At 36.5% G+C, this 14,243-nt stretch overlaps 1 long non-coding RNA gene across 13 annotated transcripts in view; it reads right to left on the bottom strand.

The window, feature by feature from the left end:
* The window catches only part of LOC138701336 (uncharacterized), a 208,919-nt gene extending 196,145 nt beyond the window's left edge, over positions 1–12,774 (bottom strand). For 7 of the 13 annotated variants that reach the window (XR_011332517.1, XR_011332519.1, XR_011332518.1 and 4 more), the window contains exons 1-2: positions 12,548–12,774; positions 11,501–11,755 (exon numbers count right to left, since the gene is read on the bottom strand). This is a non-coding gene — a long non-coding RNA (uncharacterized lncRNA). Of the gene's footprint in view, positions 1–11,500; positions 11,756–12,507 lie in introns of all 13 variants that reach the window. The other 6 variants (XR_011332509.1, XR_011332511.1, XR_011332510.1 and 3 more) reach the window with 4 other exon arrangements.
* Between the last annotated feature and the right edge of the window lie 1,469 nt (positions 12,775–14,243).

Below are 14,243 nucleotides of genomic sequence, written 5' to 3'. Positions count from 1 at the left end.
CGATGATGATGATGATGATGATGATCATACTCCACAGTAGACAAGTTCTTTTCTTTTTGCTTTTCAAAGTCTGTTGTACTTGAATTGAAAACATAAAAATTGTTTTCATCGTCTTCATCGTCTGAACTGACCAAAGGTGTAGCAGAGAACTGCTCAGCTGATTTCACACACATATTCTGTATCCTCTTCTTATCATTTGGTGAGGCAGTGTCAGGTAGCCATCTCATCTTAAATGATGGGTGGAAGCAAGCTGCCAAAATAGCTCAATTAGCTTCTCGGATCAGATCAAGCATCGCTTTAAATCTTGATGAAAATGAACTTATTAGGATTGGAGTTACTTGGAATAGATGGCATAAATTACTAGGTAACAGAATATGTAATCTATTTTTGAGGGAAATTAATGTGGACAAAAGTAATAGCACGTCTTCTCATTTTGCATTAAATCAAGGGCTACGGCAATGGGTTTCAGAACTGCACAATATTCTTCAAGGTACTGAAACTCAACATCTTTGAAGGTTGGCAATCCCAGTTTTTCACATATACTGTTTATATCATGTTTGAATTGCAATTTTTGAGAGACTGAGTCATAAAGAGAATTCCATCGAGTTGGGCAAGGAAACTTTAATGAATATTTCAAGATGTCTGTTATAATTTCTGAGGATTTGAGTCTCCTAGACGCATTCCATAATGCTGAACATTTAGCAAGTGTTGGGAGATGGATTCTTGATGCTGTTGGAGATTTCTTTATGACATTAAGGTAATCAGGCAAGAAAACTAAGTGTATGGGTAGCACATCTGAAATGGGTAGACAAATAAGACAAAAGTTCATTCTTCAAATCCAAATCCAAAACTTGAAGGACAAGAAGAAGAAGAAAGTATTTTGAGTATTTGAAATACAAAATACATCAATTTTATGTATTTAAGTACAAAATACCAGGGGCGAAGCTGAAGGGGAATCTGTGAGCCTTAGAATACCCATTGGATTTTCAAGAAATAAGCGCATTTACATTTTCCTGTTTTCATTGGTATAGGTAAATGAAATCTCTCTAGTATTACGCTCTCTAGTTACGGAAGGATTGACGCCAGCTCCTCGGCGCGGAACAGGCGCATAACGACATTGTGGCTACTCACTGTGAGTGAATGAAACTGTTTCAAATCAGGCTCTCTGCAGCAGATAGAGAAAGCATATGCGCATGCGCCAACCGGAGTGTTGCATACGTCACTAATGCTAGACAGCTCTGTGAAGAGCCTAGACTCTGAACATTTTGCCGACCTGGAAGGCTCAAGCGGGAGAGGCACTGCATGTCTCTGTCGCTTGGTCCGAAAGGTTGTGGATTCGAGTCCCGCCTTGGGCATGGGTGTTGAGTACGTACTAGTTTAAGAAAGCTGAAAAACATAAAAAAGTAATAGATAGGGTCACGAAAAAAAAAAGTGTCATTCAGCATTACCAACCTCAATACTAGCGAGTCTGCTACAAACGTCCCGAAATTTAACTACAAATACCAAAATGAAGCCACACACATTCAGAAACAGAATCCATGACCTATGCTATAGTTACATTGTTGGAAAGCGGATGTGTTGGATATGTCATTCATTAATTTAGGGCCAATTCATTTTTGTTGCATAGTCGACTCCCAATAAAGACACTGTCAGGTGTCGGCGAATTCACGAATCCAGGAATTGACCGTTAAACAATGGGCACTATTCACATAACAGGAAAAGAACACTGAAAATACGAAAGCTTTCCTTGCCATAAATAATGGTCGCAGTGTCCGGAATTCAGTTCTACCTTAAATTTTCTATTATGTTTTCGTAATTTTTTTGAGGAAGCGAGAAACTTCTTATGGGTATTAGAGTGTGAGAAAATAACATTTGATAGAAGAACGTGTTTGCACATAAAATTGAGTATTCACAAGTGGTCATTAGATCGAATCTCATTCGGCTACACTTTGCCATTCGACTACGACCATTCTGCTAAAAGCTACGTATGGCCCAATTTGGCCACGGTTGGCAATGCTGCAATCTGTCAGTGTGTGAGAAATTATGGTATTAAAAAAAAGTATCGCAGGTCTTTTTGGCCCCTGAAATGTTAAATGTTAAGCAAAGAAGCGAGTCACTATCCAACTTGTATATCTCCCAACCAGCTGCAGCCCCCTACAGATATCATGCTGCTAAACGCCATGACAGTAGAAGTACACTCAGAACTCGTGTAAATAGACCTATAATGCCGATAAGTTAAGAAAACCAAATCTAATAAAACGTTACAGACTGTGCGTTTATTGTTATTGTTAGGAAATTTTGCCACTACACCACCACTACTGCTTTCATTGTAATTTGTTATTACTATGATCTCCACCCTATCTATCCTCTTATCATTGTGACTTCTATGTATATAGTTATCTTCCCCGTAGAAAATTAAATTATGGTTTATTTAACGATGCTCGCAACTGCGGAAAATATTGTTTACATTCACCACTTATACATAATGTTGCAAATAAAGTGTACATCAAATATCAGCATTGCAATCATGAAGTAAAACTTGCTGTATGTAACAAATGTAAAATCTCTTAGAAATCAGGAAACTGTTGAGGAGTGCATCAAAGATGCCAAGGCACTCAGGCAGGATCAGGATAATTTATGACACTACAAGTCCTAGCTTTTGAAATAATTGATACCATAGTGATACGAATGGAATCGAGATTTGAAGATCTTAAAAACTTTAATTTTGTTGAATTACTCAATGAAAAACAGTTCCCTGCTTATAGATCAGTGTTTCCGTCACTTAAGTTGAGTGCATTGGTAAAAAGTATCCATACTTTGACAGTGAACAGCTTCGAAATGAACTAACGAACGTTTATTCTGACCAAACAAAGCATTTGCCTGCAGGTTTCTTTCTGAAATATTTTTTTAACAATGGCCTAGAACAAATCTATCAAGAAACAGTGTGGCTCATAAGACTGATTCTCACCTTCCCTGTATCTGCTGCGTCGAGTGAATGAAGTACGAGTGCACTGAAGAGAGTTAAGACATTTTTAAGGAACTCCATGTCAGATTCTAGACTGAGCAATTTGAGTATTCTGGCTATTGAGAAGGGTTTGTTGAACAGTCTTTCCAGGGACGACATTTTCAAAGAACGCATCATTGACATCTTTGCAGAGCGAAAAACACGCCGACTGGAATTTATCTACAAAAAATATAAGGTATGAACTTTAGAATACCCAGTTACATGAATGTAGCTTCGCCACTGCAAAATACAAAATACTTTCGAAAATCCTTACAAATTACAAAATACAAATGTATTTCAAATACTGCCCAGCCCTGCATATAGCAAGATGAAATTATAGAAGATGATAGACTCCATTTCAGTACCGTAATTTTTTTTTTATTATTTCACCCTCTTGTATTTCACTTTTCCCAGTCCTTGTCCATGTATGTTTCTCTTTGGCTGTTGTTCATCTTTTCTTCATTTTGTAATGTTTGATTTTCTAGTTATGAATATTTTTCCTTTGGCATTCTTCATTTGCTTTGTCTTATGTATTTCTTGATATCTTTGTTGCATTGTTGATTTGAAACATACAGATATTGGAGCTATAACATTGCTTACGTTTGCAGGCTGATTCCTTGGGTAGATGGTATTATGTTGCTTGATTGCCTGGCAGTGATGTTTCCTTCATGTCGCAGATTGCTGTGATCATATTTGCAGCAGTGTCCTGGTTGCATGATACAGCTAGACACGTAAAGAGTTGCAATGTGAGGAGAAGACAAGGTTGAAAGGGTGAGTGGTTTAGTTAAATAATACAAGTTTTGATAATCCATGTTGAATCTTTCGTACACAACTTTTAACACTTGAATATAAATAATTAATTAAATGGCGATCTTACTCGTGTTAATTATGTAAGCATGTGTGGCTTACAGCTGTTTCGGTGCTACTTGACACCATCCTCAGAGCCTACTGGATTTCGGCGCTATCTCAAATAACAAAAGTTGACAACAAACACACCTTCAAAATATACAGAAAACCAACCACCACCACCACAACACACATACACAATACATCTAATCATCCCACAAAACACAAACATGCTGCATTCAGGACAATGGTACACAGATTTTTCAACATACCCATGAGCCAACAACACTACAATGAAGAAGTGAACACAATCAAATACATAGCACAAGAAAATGGTTACAACCCAAACATAATAGACAACATCATAAGGAAGACAAAACAAAAACTCAACAAACACAAAAACACACAAAACACAACACAAACATAAGAACACAAGAAAGATATCACACTAACATATGAAAACAAAAACACAAACAAGATCGCATCCTCATTCAGAAAACAGAAATACAACATAGCATACAGAACAGAAAACACACTACAAAGACATCTCAACACACAAACAACACAAATAAATAAATACAACCACACAGGTGTATACAAACTCACATGCAATAGTTACGACAGTTACTACACTGGACAGACAGGCAGATCATTCCAAACTCGATACAAAGAACACATTAAAGCAATAACCAGAGGACACAATACATCTACATATGCCGAACATAGAACTAATGCTGACCACACATACAATAACATAAATAAAGACATGGAAATCCTACACATACAACCCAAAAACCAAAAACTCAACACACTAGAACAATATGAAATATACAGACACACTAAAACACACCCTAATCAAATTCTCAACACACATATCAATTTCAGAACACACACACTATTTGAATATCATCACACGAACGCACCCCCACAACAGGCAGCGCCAAGATCCAGTAGGCTCTGAGGATGGTGTCAAGTAGCACCGAAACAGCTGTAAGCCACACATGCTTACATAATTAACACAAGTAAGATCGCCATTTAATCAATTATTTAAATACAAGTTTATTGCATGAAATGTATTAAACTTTATAATTGCACTGTAAATAGCCTACGTGTGTGTGTGTGTGTGTTTTTTTTTTAATTTCTTATACAGCATGCCCCATTACAAAGTAATATTACATGCATTATATTCTTATTATACTTAGAATTTGTCTCTTAATTTACGTATTATCTTTCGATTTATAGAGAATTGTCTTACTTATGGTCAACAGGCTTTAGGTTTAATGTGCTTTGTCGTGTTCTGTTCCTTCGTTCTAATGTGTACTCTGTGCAATGTTGTACTATATCTCCGTTGTAATTTTACCAAGTTTCTTATATCTAGCACTATAGTTCCATTATTAATACAGATTAGCTTTATTACTTCATACTAATGATGCACTCATTTCTAAATTCTATTGAAGCACTACATTCCTATTGCTGATACCTTTGTTGTTTTGCTATTACCTACTTATGATTAACTTTCCCTTGATCCATTATTTACTATACTTCGTCCTATTTCTATTATAAATTCTTATTTTATGAATTTAATAGCAATGTCCTTCTTCCTAGAATCTATTATTTACATAGATCATCATCATCAGTTAGCGATACAACCCGGGGTGGGTTTTGGCCTCCTTAACAACAGCCTTCCATCTTACTCTGTCCTTTACCATGTTAGTCCATCCTCTCACTCCCATAATTTTAAGATCTTTGGATACCCCATCCATCCACCTTAACTTTGGTCTACCCTTTCTCTTCCTGTTATATAGTCTACCCTTTAACATTTTAATAGGAGTGCGTGTTTCAGACATCCTGTTTATATGTCCCAGCCATCTCAGTGTTTGAGCTTTCATAAATTTTACAACATCTTGACCTCCTATCAGGTTAAGAAGTTCATTGTTGGAGCGTATCCTCCATCCTTGATGATCATTGACTGGGCCAAAGATTCTACGCAGAATCTTCCGTTCAAAACTTCTTAAGGAGTTCTCTTCTTTCTTTGTAAATGTCCATGTCTCTGAACCAAAGGTAACTACAGGACGAACTAATGTTTTATAAACTTTAATCTTTGTCATCCTCGATAACAACTGATTTTTAAACAGTGGAAGATTAGCGTAATAAGCCCGATTTCCAGCCTGTATTCTGTCGTTGACACAACCACTCACATCACAGTTATTATTAATAATAACTCCAAGGTATCTGAATTGGGATACACCTTCAAATGTATACTCCTGGATGGCAATATTTATTGACATAGGTCTCATTTCTATTTACAACACTTGTCTTGAGTTTGCTATCCGTTCAGTCATTCTTAGAGACTAATATTTTCCTTCACAGTTCCATTTTGTCAGAGGCACACAGCTCAATCAGAAGGCAGTGTGTGTGTGTGTGTGTGTGTGTGTGTGTGTGTGTGTGTGTGTGTGTGTGTGTGTGTGTGTGTGTGTGTGTCTAAAGGAATAGAGGAGAAATAATTCTTAACAATAAGAGACATACTGTAAACTGTATAAAAGCTAATTTCATTGTCAGTGATTTTCAGTACGGTATCCAATATGTTACAAGTGTTAATAGCAGGCTCATAGTATTAAATGTTTGACGTCATTAGGCCCAGTATTTTGTAAGGAGAAGGTGTTGCAGGAATAGTTGATGGAGATGCAATGTGTAATGAATAACTTTCAGTATAGTGACTATAACATTACATGAGTGGTGTTATAAGTTTATTAAGGAATGTAGGAACAGGATATATTTTACATCTTGATTACACAACTTTTAATACTGCATCACTTCGGAATATGTATGATAAGACTTTCTTGTGTTAAATTCTAACCTACCTTGTTTACATGTTTCGACCTATTTATGGGTCATCCTCAGAACTGGTCGTTGTTGGTCTTGGCACCTCTTGTTTTGTTTCCTGTGAGGATGTGTTCATGTGGTATAATGCAGAGTCAAAGAGTGTGTGTGTTCTGAAATTGAGTTGTGTGTTGAGAATTTCGTTGGGATGTGTTTCCGTGTGTCTGTATATTTCATATTGTTCTAGTGTGTTTAGTTTCTGGCTTTTTGGTTGGATGTGTAGTATTTCCATGTCTGTGTTGATGTCTCTGTGGGCGTGGTTAGCATTTGTGATGTGTTCTGCATATGTGGAGGTGTTTTGTAATTTTGTTATGGCTGTGATGTGTTCTTTGTAACGTGTTTGAAATGGTCTGCCTGTCTGTCCTATGTAGAAGTTGTTGCAGGTGTTACATTTGAGTTTGTATATGTTTGTGTGGCTGTAATCCTCACAGGAAAGAAAACAAGAAGTGCCAAGACCAACAACGACCAGTTCTGAGGATGACCCATAAATAGGTCGAAACATGTAAACAAGGTACATTAGAATTTAACACAAGAAAGTCTTATCATATATACGAGGGGGATCCAGGAAATAACGACCGTGCGCGCATACCCGCCGCGCAGCTGACTCCCCTTCCATGTTTGAAGGTCAACTGGCTTCCTTAATATGTGTTCTCATAATGTTGTGAGTACTGGTTCCAACAAGTCGCCATTGTACATTTTGTGTTACTTCAAAATGAACGACGTGATTGATAATCCCGCCGACTGTGAGGTGAGGAGTGTGATTCGATTTTTGAATGCCCAACATTTGAAACCTGCAGAAATTTACCGGCAATTGAAAGAAGTGTATGGTGATACTGTAATGAATGAAAAAAATGTGAGAAAATGGTGCGAAATGTTCAACAATGGGCGAACAAATTTCCACGATGAAACTCGACCCGGACGCCCATCACTCATCACAGAAGACCTGACACCTGAAGTGAACGACAGAATCTTGCAAGACAGGCGCACATCACTCGACGAATTGCATATTCTTTGCTTGGTGAAAATGTGTCGCAACATCTTGGCTACCATAAAATCTGTGGAGTTGTGCTTCTTCACGACAACGCCCGCCCACGCACTGCTGCTTCAACTCGAGAATTGCTGGATCAATTCGGTTGGGAAATCTTTGATCATCCGCCCTATAGTCCAGATCTTGCTCCTAGCGATTTTTACCTTTTCACTAAGCTGAAAGACTTTCTGGGTGGTACGCGTTTTGGAAGTGATGAAGAGTTGAAGAAGACAGTGAACACCTGGCTTAATGAACTGGCAGCAGAGGAGTATAACCCGGGAATTCTAAAGCTAGTGAACAGATACGACAAATGTTTAAATGTAGGTGGTGATTATGTAGAGAAGTAATGGAAACTTCAGTTATGTAACAGACTTTGTTTTTTCAAATAAATATATATTTTTTAATTATTACAACAAAACGGTCGTTATTTCCTGGATGCCCTTCGTATATTCCGAAGGATATATTTATTTGGGAAGAAAATCATTACCAGACAACATCAGGATTAGGATTTACGTTTACAAGTGACGAGTGATGGAACACACGACAGTCAGTTTTGGGACACATTTTAAATTGTAGATACTTTTTTGGAAAACATAGTTGATTTATTTTCTTTGTTACAAAGTGTCTGCAGCCATAGTGGAGGAAATTTGTTGAGTGGTATGAAGAGTTCCCTGTTGTGTAAATGACATGGAATTAGAATAAGGTGTAATTTTAGGACCGGACTCGTGTTTACAAATTGAAACATGTTTGGCTATAGTGCTATAAAAGCTGTTTGTAGCACTATGAGTATGTCTGCTTTTTCAAGACCATGGAGTTGAAGAGAGTATTATAAGAGAAAACAAAACACAGGCATATGGTGCTCGTTACATTGCACGGACATTTATGTGTAAGACTAGCAACAATATTGCAATGAACTAAAAGTAATCAAAATGCAATATATGCATTCTATAGCGATATTATGATGTGATGCGAGAAAATAATGGGTAACTCATTCCAGTCTGCTTAACCATTTCAGCGGCACTTCTATAATACCACAGTTCGTTGCGAAGCTCAATACTTAATAAATATGCATACATAGATAGTTGCTGACCACCAGGATCGCTACTATCGCCTCAGCACAGACCCTTTCCTGCGCAGATGATAATGTATGTTCGGGTTTTCTATTTCAGTGTATGGAGCTCAGTGAAATATTATAACTTTATTGCGTACCATTGCTAAGTTTTATTTAGTGTAATGTGTCCATAAGTTCCGTTTACATCTTATTGCATAATCTGTCGCAGAAATAATTACAAAACTGTCTTATTTTAATGTGAAGAGAATTTTACATGTTAACATAATCTATTCGCATCAACATTTTAAGTTTAAAATGGAAGCTATTTTGAGGTTTAATAAAAAAGAATTTATATTGTGATTTTAATTTAGCACATCTACCTTCCTTAATTATAGGTAGAAAATTTACCATACCACTCCTAGGAAATAGATTAATACAATAATTCAGTACGTACTCGACTGTAGTATTAAAATACAGACAAATTGAATGTGCGTCGTATCATACATGACATTATGCTTAATTATAATGTATAATTGCGAATATAGGAATATAAATAATAACCTATAATTTCCATATGACATAACATAGGCCTACATATGTAATGGCAGAGCATTGGAGACTTTGTAAATCTAGTTGCTCTAGTAATAGTGCTGTGAGGTTACCGTATTTTAATATAGTCAAGTGTCCGAAGGCCAATAAGGCAGCACTCATAAAGCGGTGGAACTAGCGCTGAGGTAGTTCTTGCAATTTCTGAAGTGAAAATCGTTGAATTTATAAGAGATTTTTTGTGGAGGTGCAGGTAATCGTATAAGCAAGACATAATAAAAGCCAAAACTAACCAAACCTAACCTGTCACAGATCCATATATGCAAGGAATATGAGTACAAAGGAACTACCTCTGCGCTAGTTTAGTTTAGCCTACTAACATAGTACATTAATCAGACTTCAGATTGGAGTACCGTAAGAAACGAATAAATACAACTGAAATGGAGACAAATTGCATTTACAAGTTATCACTTTATGCTTAATAAAATGCGAATATTGAAGTATTGGTACAGTAAACATAACCTATAATTTCAACATATCTAAATATCCGTGCGGTGCAACTGAAAGTCATTGAATCGTGCATAAATGAATGCACAAGAATTTCGCAATATTTAATCCAAATAAAGTCAGGTATTACACATACAAACAACGTAATTTTCACACCAAAAATAATATTACACCTTAACTTGCAAGTGAATTATATCTGAAGTATCTCATAATCATTGTTTTAAATTTATTAATGCAATTACACTACATTTTATAGAAATATATGTTACTCTTTATGCATTGCAACTAATTTATATGGTTGAAACGCCACCCTCCGTGATCAGGTTAAGCGAGTCACATGGTCTGCCTATATTAAATCACGATGGCAGTGACACAGTCTATTGTTCCTAGTACTCACAGCGCTCCAAGCGGCTAGCAACTATTGCGAGAAATGCAAAATATCATCCCAAGCTTCGCAACTGTATATACTAAACTGTGTATAATACATAACAGTACTAACAATATGTGTTCAATGATTTGGACTTCTCATGCTCAGTCATTGTTGGAAATGGACCCCCCTCCACACACACACATACACACACACACCTGACATCTTCTGATCAACAACACTCTGAAGTTCTAATCTTTCACAAGTCTCATCTAATTTTTATAGTTTAAAAATACTACGTTTTCTGTTTGATTTTGGATTGTTCACTGAGGCTGTTTCTTTCAGTGAGTTTTGAAATTATTTGGACAGAAGGAACAGGTGTGTTTGGAAACTTTGTACGGAGTTTACGTCTAGTTTTCTAAAATACATAATAATCACTACACTTTAGGGATGAAGACTTTTGTAACTCGACTTGTGACTACAGTAAATGCCATATGGTGACTGAGGATCTACCCGCACCTCTAACAGCCTGTGCATTGCAGACTGTCAGTAACCCGCCATTTTCTCGGTTCATGTTATTATGTCTCTGTATAATATTTTTTGTATTGGCAAAGAAAGTTGATAGGTAATATGAAGGAAAGAAAATGTTGATTTAAATTAATTTCTTAATGAAATGTTTACTTCGAGTACACTATGCACAGTTACAGAGTTTAATTTATTATGTATCCCATTATGCGACAATAGTTCATACTGTGATGAAATGTTTTAATTACAAAAGAAAGCTCTTAAGCTGTGTTTCCACTTTTGCAACTGTGAGGAATGATGAGAGGCAAACAACAGTTGCCAGTTAAAATGTCGTTTAGACTTTTGCAACTGTGCAGGAAGAATGAGAGGGAAACAAGAGTTGCCTGTTAGGCAGATATGTGCAAGGCGATAGGCAGGAATAAAATGTGTGTGCATAATCCTGGGGCAAGTATGTGCGACTGTTCCACTCCGTGACCGGGAGACATTGGCAACTACCTGCTTCTTCAGCAGCTGAGTTCAGGTATTGCATTGGAGCTGCTGTTTTCATTGTGAATATTTGTATAGTTCTGGTGGAGTTCGATTAGTTTATGGAATATTTTTATAAACCTGTTGACAACAATATGACATTTTGAAGTGTATTAGATACCAGTAAATGCTGGACATGATTTTGGCCACGTTAAAACGCTAGCATAATAATATTCAATGAATGACGTATTTATTGGTCATAAGCTCGTAATGAATACTCACTGAATATCCGAGATGTAAGTTATGTATGTATTATTCGACCAAGACCAGTGGAGTCCTGCAGCCCAGAACGTCACTTGTACTTCTGCGTTCGTATAGCGTCGTCGCGATAGTTCACATTACGCCCGCGTCTCCACTCGCTTCGGTAGAGTAATATTTTCTCACGTATTTTCAACAGTAGAGGCTGTTGTGAGGAATCCATCTTTGAGATGCTGGAAATGAGGCGAATGCTGTAGCGGAGTTGTAGAATCGTATAATCTGTAAATTGTAAATAAAATTATTCAACTAAAATCATTGTTTCAGCGTTTTATTCGTTGCTTGTTGTGGGAAATAAACTAACTCGTCATGTCAGAAAGACATGAAATTGCCTGCTATTTTTCGTACAGTAAAATGATATACTTGGTAGCGTTCATGAATCTGATTGATTAAACCAAAGGAATATAAATTTGATATAGTTTAAAGACGCAGAATAGGAAGCATGACTCAGTTAATTAATAATGCCTCTACCTAGGATGGTTAGCGAATCACACATAAATATCTACATCGCACCGCCATTAATATCTGAAAAAGACTCATATCACTTGATTTGTAACTATAAAAGTATTTCATTTTAATAACAATCGTAAGATTTGTAGCTTTTAGTAGCATAGGTATATGTGTAGCCGTTACTCGGAAAATTAAAGAAATGGAGATTTAATCTAAGTTATTCTCTACGTTTGGAAGTTTCCTAGCACCCGGTACTCGTCACATAAGCTGTGAAGTCAGCGATTGTTGTATAATCATAAAAGATGCATATTTTCCCTGGACCAAAAATATATTACAAACTGACTAGAATCACATCTAGTAACAAACTATTAAAATTCTTTTCAGAAGGGAGCCACTGTGTAAACATAACAACGACCTATGTAACGAGCACCGGGTACATAGTTTATTTACATAACCTCAAAAGGTTTCATTTTCATATCATCAATAATCAATGTATATCATTAGTGACAAATGTACACAATTACCTGTAATATTTCATTTTTAATGAAAATAATGTCAACAAACCTTCTTCAGTTTTACACAACAGAGAATCAGATCTGTAAATTTTATCCATGATAAACCTACGTGATAAGTCCAGGGTAATAAGTTTCTGAAGTTTCTAGCAGTGTTGCCAACACGATTCTTAAAAATCTGCTGTCAAGTCGTGCAGAAACCCTAAATTGGTATATTGTCAACGTAAAATTATATTATTTTGCTGCTGTGAGCGCTAAAAATACCCGCTATATCCATATATCAGCAATACAAATTTCACAAAAATTTACCTGTTAAACTAGCGCCGAAAAACGTTAGATCTAGGGGAAAAACCGCTGAATTGGCAACACTGGTTTTTAGTAACCAATATAGAGACAAATGAAGATCGACCTATTGGCACAGTGTACTATATAGTCACGAAGCTTGAGTTTTTGAGGGCGCTAGAAACAATAGACTGTGACGGTACTATTTTGCATTGCCTGTAATGAGGCGATATTAGCGATCCTAGTGGTGAGCAACTACCTAATGTTTGCATATTTACTACGTATTGAGTTTCGCGACTGTATATACTAGACTGTGCTATTGGCATTAGTCCCTATTTACACTTGTTATTTGTCGTGCAACATCAAGCGCTTTTTGTCGGCTATATGTAGCATCACCATTTACACTTGGCAGATTTCTCGTCCACGCAAGTCGTCGAGCAACGTCCTATATCAAGTGCTTTCTGTCGGCTAAATGTAGTATCACCGTTTACTCTTGGCAGATTTCTCGTCTGCTACTCGAGGCTTGTGATTGAGCTTGAGCAACGTGTGAGCCTTTAAATGAACAGAATGGATTTGAACAATAGAAAAGCAGCTGTTTTGGCTTCTGCAGCTTCAAGTGTGTTGTTAGCTTGCACTAATGAGAAGCAAAAAAAAAAAAAAAAAAAAAAACCCAAAGAGACTCTGGGAAAGGAAATGGATATCCAGAAGGCAGGAGAAAGGGTTATTCCATGTTCTCAGTAAAGATTTCAAACTGGAACAAAAATGTCTAATAAATATTTATTGTATTAAAATGAATCGTCAACTTAATTTTTTCTTCTTGCATACTGACTCCTGATGTTCTTTATTTTTGTTTTGATGTCCGACGGAATAGTATTGGGACGAACAGACACCAAATTTTTACAAACAAACTCCAGCGCATTTTCCCTCCACATCCTAATGTGATAGTCCTTATTTCAGACATTGTTCGTAAAGTTCGATTAATTTCATTACCTAGTTTTTGTTCCACTCTGACATGACGCTACAAAGCGCGCGGAAACAGAGAAATAACTGAAAGTTGTCTGCTACTGCCTTTTCCGAACCATGTTCGAGTCCTGTCGCGTGAATTCGGCTGGGCCACCTACGGAAATGTCGCACTCGCACATAAATAGAAACAGCTTCTACTCAGCAGATGTCGAAAGGGAAGGAACAAAAATCTGTACTGCGCATGCGCCAGCGCTATAAATCTAACGACATTGTGTAGTCATTAATTAAAATCCGTTCAGCCGTTTTCCTGTAATTTCATATACCTACACTATATAGAAAGAACAATATCTTAATTTGTCAAATATATGTCACTCATAACATTATTCTTTATGTCAAACAATGACTTCTCGCGAAATTATACTGTACGTTTTTTATTTCTCTTTATAAAATAAAAAATAATATAATTAACTTAATATGATCTTAATTTGTCAGATAATCATAAT

The sequence above is a fragment of the Periplaneta americana genome, chromosome 6, assembly GCF_040183065.1.
Source record: "Periplaneta americana isolate PAMFEO1 chromosome 6, P.americana_PAMFEO1_priV1, whole genome shotgun sequence".
In the NCBI taxonomy this organism is placed as follows: Eukaryota; Metazoa; Arthropoda; class Insecta; order Blattodea; family Blattidae; genus Periplaneta; species Periplaneta americana.
This window is presented reverse-complemented; position numbering and strand designations above follow the sequence as displayed.